Raw genomic sequence first — 7,500 nt, forward strand, 5'->3', positions numbered from 1 at the left:
TGGGCAGAACAGGTGTTTTATTCATCCCATTGTTCAGGCAAAAAGAGAGGAGTGACTGTCCTAGTACATCGACAGGTGAACTTTATTCCACATTCACAAAGACCCTGAGGGAAGGTATTTTATGGTAAATGGGGAAATCGATGGAGTGCAGGTTTCTCTTTTCAATATTTATGCTCCTAATGAGGATGAACCAACATTTATTCATAAAATATTTGACAAAGTGCTTCAAAGGAGTGTTGGCATCTTTCTACTTGGGGAGACTTCAGTTGTTTGATGTCACCACATTTGGACAGAGCCGAGCTCTAAAAGTCCAGTGTCTCACATGAGTAAAGCTCTGAAACGTTTAACAACTGAACTAGGACTGATAGATGTTTGGAGAAGCAGGTTCCCCAGGGTCAGAGACTTCACCTTCTACTCACATCGACACTCCTCTTACTCTAGAACAGATCTCTTCTTCACCTCTAAAACTGAAGAATATAGAATAGTGAATATCGATATCTTGCCAGTTACTCTGTTGGACCGAGCACCTCTAGTAGTTACATGGGATTTGGGACAGACACCAAAAACTAAATATTGGAGAATGAATGCTTCACTCTTAAATGAGAGGGAATTTAGCATTTTTTAAATATTGAAGTGGACTTTTATCTAGAACAAAATTCTCCTCCTGCGATATCACCGCTCATATTATGGGACTGTGCCAAGGCTTACATGAGAGGTCGTATAATATCATTCACTAGTGCTGTGAAAAAGAAAAAAGAGGCCAGACAGCTTGAACTGGAGGTTAAAATAAAAGAGCTAGAGGATAAACATAAAAAATCTCAATCAGCTGACCTGCTTGGTGATCTGAAAAATCCTGCACAGAGAAGTTGACAGCTTGATTACTGAAAAAAATAGAGGGCAGTTTAAGATTTACTAAACAAAAGTACTATGAAAATGGCAACAGGGCAAACAGGCTGCTGCCGATGAGGCTTAAAAACTAATATGGTACAAAAATTAAAATCTCCTCAAACAGTAATTACCAAACCAGACAAAATCACAAATTGCTTGGCAGACTATTATAAATCCCTGTATAAAAACTCCGACACATGTAAAGATGACAACTTAATATCAGATTTTTTGGATAATATTGATTTAAAAACTCTCCCAGAATCATCAGCAAAACAATTAGATGAACCAATTACAGAACAGGAAATTCAACAGGTGATTTCAAATCTAAAAGGTAATAAAAGCCCTGGCCCTGATGGCTTCATTAATGAATTTTATAAACAATTTAAGGAAAAGGTGTCCCCTTTATTACTACAAGCTTATCACCAGGCATTAAGGTCTGGAACCACGGCGCCTTCCTGGAATCATGCTACAGTTGTTGTAATTCACAAAGATCCTGCAACATGTCAATCATACAGATCAATATCATTACTTAAGACTGATTTGCAGATTCTTACAGCAGTTTTAGCCAAACGGCTCAGCAAAACAATTACAGAAATTATAAACCCGGACCAAACGGGGTTTATAACAGGAAGGCACTATGGTGACAATGTGCAGGCTGCAAAATCTGATGTCCTTTTCCAAAACTAAACAAGATGAAGCAATGATCCTGTCTTTAGACGCTCAAAAGGCGTTTGACCGTGTGTCTTGCCAATATCTGAACCACACCCTGAAAAGATTTAAATTCAGCCAAATTTCATTAAATGGATACAAATTTTATATTCTAAACCGTTAGCGGCCGTAAAGGTAAACGGTACAATGTCCAATAGATTTTCACTGGAACGTGGCTGTAGACAAGGTGCTCACTGTCGCCCCTGCTGTTTGATTTAAGTATTGAACCTTTGGTGCAACTAATCAGAGATGAGGACGATATTTGTGGAATTTCAGTAAACGGAGAAAAACATAATCTGTCCATATATGCAGACGACGTGCTGTTGTATTTATCCAAACCTGTAACAACTGTTCCCCATTTAATGAAACTAATCAGTAAATCTGGTCATTTTTCAGGTTACAAAGTCAATATTGACAAAACATTGGCAATGGATATAGTGGGCAACATATCACAAACCTTTAAGGACCAGAGTGGATTCAAATGGCCAAAAGAAGGGATAAAATATCTCGGTGTTCAGATTCCCCCGTGTCTAACAGGACTGTAGGACGTAAACTATAAGGTGGTAATACGGAAAATTCAAAAAGATGTAGATCTGCCTCTGTCTCTGTCGTATAGAGAGTTTATGTATGAATGTGTTACCAAGACTCCTGTACCTTTTTCAGATGCTGCCTATAAATATCCCCAATTCTACATTTGATGAACTAGATAAGCTTTTTTCTAAATTTATATGGCAAAGCAAACGCCCAAGGATCAAGTTGCAAACTTTAAAATGATCAAAATCACAAGGAGGATTTGCAGTTCTGAACTGTAAACATTATTTTTGGGCAGCTCAGATGAGACTTTGGTTGTTTGGATGCAGGACTTGTCTCACACTCAGTGGCTCAATATTGAAAAAGGTTTATGTGATTGTGTATTGGGGACTCTGCCTTTTTCAAGTGTTCCAGTTAAAGATGTGCGGGTGGGTGAATGGACCAGGGTGACATTGAAGATCTGGTGGAAAATAAGGCAGTCAGTTGGTCTCCCAAAAGAAATGTCAGTTCTTTCAGACATCTCCTCCCTCCAGGGCTTTGTTCCCTCTCTCATGGATGTGGGCTTTAAAACTTGGTCACCTTTGGTATTAGTAAACTATTCCATGTTGTGGGGAGTGGTTGTTTGAAGTCCTTTGAACAGTTGAGGGATCAGTTTCAGCTTCCCTCTTCAGATTTCTTCAGATACCTACAGCTAAGAAGTTTTTTTGACAAAACACAAAAGAATGGAAGAACATTTTAGAACCGTCACTTGTTGAGGAACTGCTTTTAAAACTACAACAGGGCAACAGACTTCAAAAACAATAAGTCTCTTTTACAAAGCATTTTCAAGTTTGAATAATAATACTTTAAATATAAAGGAGAGATGGGAGGCTGAGACTGGTGCTCAAATGACTGATGAGAAGTGGGGAGATGTTTGCACTGAAGCCCACCTGGTGACAAACTCTGGTCTGTGGAGGGAGTTTAAATGGAAAGTAATCAACAAGATTTTTCAGGACACCAGAGATCACAGCTAAAATAAATCCTGTAAATCCTGACACCTGCTGGTGAAACTGTGGTGCTCACCTAGGAACTCACACTCACAGATTTTGGACTTGTCCAAAGATCTTTCTGTTCTGGAGTGATGTTTTTGCAGCTCTCAATACAGTGTTTCAGCCATCATTTGTTAAAGAACCACAGCTCGCCATTTTAGGGTTAATCCCAGAAGGTTTTGGAGGAAACCATAAAAAATATCTCTTAAGAATTTTACTAACCGCTGCACTTAAATGTATAACTATGAAATGGTTGTGCCCTGACCCGCCCACTTACCATATATGGATTGAAAAGGTGAGAGATTCATGGGATGGAGCAAATCACTTATTCCTTCAGAAGTAACAGAGAGCTCTTCATTAAGAGATGGAGTCCCATGTTTGCTCTTTTACTCCAACAAGTTTAGCATGTCTTATTTTTATTTAATTAGTTTATTTTACATTCATTTATTTACTTATTTTTATGATGATTATTATTATGGTTTTGTTTTGCTTTTTAATCTGTTATTATTATTATTATTATTATTATTATTATTATTATTATTATTATTATTATTATTATTATTGTAAATGTATAACCTCCTAAGTCATTGTTATTGTTTTGTTCTTTTTCTATATACTGTAGGGAAAGATGCCTGTTCAGGGCTGCTTCCCCCCCATTCTGATAGAATCCACAAACCAGGAACCTAGAGAAGTCGGTTCTGCCTGACTGCCTCTTGGTATTTACAACCTCAAGAGAACCGATCTTCGGTGCTTCCACACCTCCCTTCCCCACGCCAGTGGGACATGAATCAGAATGGGGAATTGACATGGCTCTGCTAAAGTGATAAGGACTGTTAAATAATGACTTTCTTTATTGTGCTTGAAGAAACAGACCCACATCATCTACATACCCAGACCATCAGGCGCCAAGGTTTGGACCGGTTAAAACCGCGGTGGACTGTGGTTGCCACTTTTGGACACTAGAGAAGGACTGGATTAAACGCATCTCGATAAACTAGTTAAAAATGTTTTTAACTGTGTTCTATATAAGGCTCATGTTGATACAAGACAAATATGCCACATTGCTTAATTCATGTGTTCATAGTCTCTTGTGTGTATTTCATGTCATGTTCCCACGGAAGTATTTACGGTAACTTCACGGCGTGTTTTCGGACAGATATACCTTTGATTTATTTGTATGAATCGTTGGCTAATGTTAATGTAAACAGTTAGTACCTGAATGTGGGAAGTTATCAATTTAATATTTGCAAATGATATTTGTACGGGGACCAGTTCAGCTCAGACGCGGGCGTGCCTTAAATTTGCATATAACAACGCCCACCAAGCGCACTGACCAAAACGAAGCCAAAAAACTCCGCTTTCGCTTCGCTTCGCATCAGGCTTTTTCCACTACGCATCGCGCTTTCCGCCTTGCCTCCAAGGCGAAGAGGACCAGGGAAGACGGCCGGTCGGAGAGACCCAGGGGGAGCTGTAACAGACCTGGAGTCGCACCTGCCGAGAGCTGAGGACCAGAGCCGGTGAAGGAGGCGTGGACCGCCCTGCCCGAGCACCGTCATCACGCCGCTGCCTGCCCGTGCGCACGACCACCGCCGAACCCCGCCATCGCCGCATTCCACACGGACCGAGAACAACATCGCCAAGTCAGGCTGTTCAGAAAAATGAATAAGGGTTGGCTGAGCTAAACTGGCAAGCGCCCGACGCCATAACTTTAACCCCGTTTTAATAACTACCTCAGGTTGTTAAAATCGGTGCTTTAATGTTACGTAACCAGAACTTGGAAGCTGGTGTCTAGTTATTGTTTGTTAATAAACCACACAAAGGAATTTGCTGGTTTCAGTGATTTTTCTTAAAGTTATCATCAGGTCACTTTTTCGGGTACGTTCCCTTCAGATTGATTTAATTGATAAGTTGTTGTTGTCGCATATGGTTAAGTTTGATTCGGTCAGAATCTGGTGCCCCGCAAATGTATAATTTCAATAATTCGTCAAAAGCTAAACCACATGCTCAAACACGCACATCTTACAACACGTTAAATCGCATTTTCTCCTACAAAACTAATACTGATACATGTGCATTGTCTGTTTTAACATATAAGTAACCGGCTTTTGTAACTGACCATAATGCACAAGCTGTGATATCTTAAACTTCATAAAAACTAAGTAAAAAAAAAAAAAACATCTGCCTCAAAACATCTGGTTCAGACTGAAGTTAAAGACAGAGGCTCTGAAGCTCCACACTTCACAGTCTAGAAGAACAACCATGTGTGTAATTGTTCTGTGGTGGAAACACAGGTTCAGTTTGAGTTTGAACAGTTTGGTTCGGCTGCACTCATCTGTCCAGGCTTTTACTCATAGAACTTAGATTTGTTTTTTGCCATTTAAAAAAAAACAAAAACTTTGCTTAACTTGAACTATTTTTAGTAAAAACTGTAAATTGTCATTTTCATATTAAGAATGAAGCATTGTTTAACTCAAAGGGTTTATATTTATAAGTCCTATAACATTAATAATAATTATTCATGTCCTAAGATTTATAATTAATGATTTAAATAAATATTGTTTACAATGTAAAAAAAAAACTGTTTATTTTTTTTCTTAACTAATGAGATTTAGTGACAGGAGGATTTCACTGATCCAACTCTGACATTGTTTAAGTTTATGTTTTTAAATTGAAGTCTTTATATCCTAGTTTTAATAGTTGCTGTAAAAGTTTTATGTACAATTCCAACACAAATGCTGCTGGTGTTTTTAGGTCAGCAGGAAGTGGATCAGTATTAAATCTGAAACATATTTAGGCTCCGAACGACACAATAAACAGATCCGCGGCAGATCCGCGGCAGATAACCCGGTTCTGAAAGCGGATCCAAAACGGGTCCTGGGCGGATCCGCCGCGGATCCGGGCTTATTTTGACGGATCCACGGCGGAGACGCGACTGATCCGCCGCGAATCTCCGGGCGGATCCGCCGCGGATATTTTTTGCTCTGTGGGACATTTTCAGCGCGGGTCTCAGGCTGGACTTGACTGGATCGAGGGAAGCGTGGTTTGACTGTGGCTGATCTGATAATGAAATCACGCAAAACCATAATTGACGTTTTCACGTAATAACGTGAAAATATCATGAAATAACGTGATAAATGCTTATCACGTAATAACGTGATCATTTCATATCACGTTATAACGTGAAAAATATCACGTTATAACGTGAAACTTTTCACGTAATTACGTGATACTGAGCCAAAATATTTTTTGGGGAGTGAGAGCAACACACCACCGTAAACACACCACCGTATTATTCTGACGGAAAATTCAACAAAAAACGAACCGACACACGAAGAAGAAGAGGCCGCCATGTTGGGACTGGACACGGAGCGTTGCGGCCGCCATGTTGGGACTGGACACGGAGCGTTCTGCGGCCGCCATGTTGGGACTGGACACGGAGCGGTCTGCGGCCGCCATGTTGGGACTGGACACGGAGCGGTCTGCGGCCGCCATGTTGGGACTGGACACGGAGCGGTCTCCAGAAGAATCACTCAGAACTTCACAAAAGTCACGTTTCACTTTTCCACAGGTTTGACATTTTGTCCCGACACAAACTGTGTGGATGTGTTTTATACAACAAATCAGAAATATGTATGTTCAGAAATAAAACTTTTATAATAAATCACAGAGCTGCTGTAGACGCCCTCATGTGGACACTAACCTGTACTACACAACACACTTTATTCACCTCAAAACTGATTTAAACTATTTATTTATGAACGATGACGACTGACATCAGAGGACTGGAGTTTTGTGTCATTTGTGTTTAGTTTTGTGAGTTTAAATCTCTTTTATTACAAATATAAACTTTGTGTTTCGACACCAGATGTGTTTTTTGTGTCAGTTTCATTGTCGGTGTAAAAATGCAGAAACAAAAAGATTCAGTTCTAACGGTTCAGGTTAAATCTCCCGTCGCTCTAAACTCTGTCCTGCTGTTTCCGTCACATGTTTAACTCACAAACCTGCACATTTAACACGAGTTCTTCTCTCAAACTGAAAACACTCTGTTCCACCTGGTGATGTCATCATGTGGTGATACAGGAAGTGCTCCACTGTGTTTTTAAACTCCACACACCTTCACTAGAATCACCTGGATCTGTGCGTTTAAATTATTTCCATATCCACAGTTTATTTCATCATCATTTATTGATAAACTTTGAGTTTCATAGAAAACTTGAATGGAATCACTGCTGTGACCTCTGACCCCCGGTGCGGGTCAGGGGTCGATGGTCGGGCCGTTGCCAGGGCGACAGATGGAGACAGCAGCATCAGGACCAGACTTTGAAATGGACCTGGACCCGGTCTA

The 7,500-nt window shown here is 40.0% G+C and overlaps 1 protein-coding gene across 2 annotated transcripts in view; it reads right to left on the reverse strand.

The window, feature by feature from the left end:
- Positions 1-7,321: 7,321 nt before the first annotated feature.
- The window catches only part of eno3 (enolase 3, (beta, muscle)), a 13,100-nt gene continuing 12,921 nt past the window's right edge, over positions 7,322-7,500 (reverse strand). For both annotated transcript variants that reach the window (XM_020940988.2, XM_055150049.1), the window contains exon 14: positions 7,322-7,500. This exon is cut by the window's right edge and continues 84 nt beyond it. The gene's annotated coding sequence lies outside the window, so the exon portion shown is untranslated.

Source organism: Boleophthalmus pectinirostris, unplaced genomic scaffold (assembly GCF_026225935.1).
Source record: "Boleophthalmus pectinirostris isolate CB_2022bp ecotype Guang Dong unplaced genomic scaffold, ASM2622593v1 HiC_scaffold_14, whole genome shotgun sequence".
In the NCBI taxonomy this organism is placed as follows: domain Eukaryota; kingdom Metazoa; phylum Chordata; class Actinopteri; order Gobiiformes; family Gobiidae; genus Boleophthalmus; species Boleophthalmus pectinirostris.